We start from the raw sequence: 894 nt of genomic DNA, 5'->3' as shown, positions 1-894 counted from the left end.
TATATATATATATATATATATATATATATATATATATATATGACTTCTATTTTTAGCGATGTTAGTACTTATGTTGTACCTTTGTATATATATAACGGCGATTCTTTCTTGCACCATTCTAACTCTATAGTTATGAATATAGGTAACCTACCAATACCTTTATAGGAGTGACTGCATGTCGATTTAGTAATCCACTTTGTAATTGGAATAATGGGCCAATTCGTCAGTAACATTCTTGTTTTTCATTCCATATCATCGATCATTATTTTTTCTGAAGGCGGCAAGCTGGCAGAATCCTTAGTGCGTCGGACAAAATGCTTAATGGTATATCTTCCGGTTTTACCTTTTGAGTTCAAATTCCGGAGAGGCCGACTTTGCCTTTCGTCCTTTCGGGGTCGGTGATATAAGTAACAGTCGTGCACTAGGTTCGATGTAGTCTACTAGCTCCCTCCACCGAATTTTCAGACCATGACCTTATAGTAGAAAGAATTATTTCTTTTGTTCGTCTCTCCAATGCTGAAGACTGTGTTTTTGGATTCGCTTGCATCATATGCTTCACTGTCAATAGCACTTCTTAATTCCTACTTCAGAGTATTATGTTCCATAGAATAAAACGTGCAGCCGTTGTTGTTATTACTGTTGTTGGTGTTCTTCTTCTTCTTCTTCTTCTTCTTCTTATTATTATTATTATTATTATTATTATTCTCCTCCTCCTCCTCCTCCTCCTTCTTCTTCTTGTTTGTATTTGTTTTAATAGTATAGAATGTTGAAAGACGTTGCAAGTGAGAGGTGTCAATTGTCACAGCAGAAAGTGATAAAGATGTAACCAATAAAAACTGGAAGACATGAAGAGGGCATTTGTCGATGTCATACTTAGCGTTGAAGGTATGGCCT

Source organism: Octopus bimaculoides, chromosome 12, assembly GCF_001194135.2.
Source record: "Octopus bimaculoides isolate UCB-OBI-ISO-001 chromosome 12, ASM119413v2, whole genome shotgun sequence".
Taxonomy (NCBI): domain Eukaryota; kingdom Metazoa; phylum Mollusca; class Cephalopoda; order Octopoda; family Octopodidae; genus Octopus; species Octopus bimaculoides.
This window is presented reverse-complemented; position numbering follows the sequence as displayed.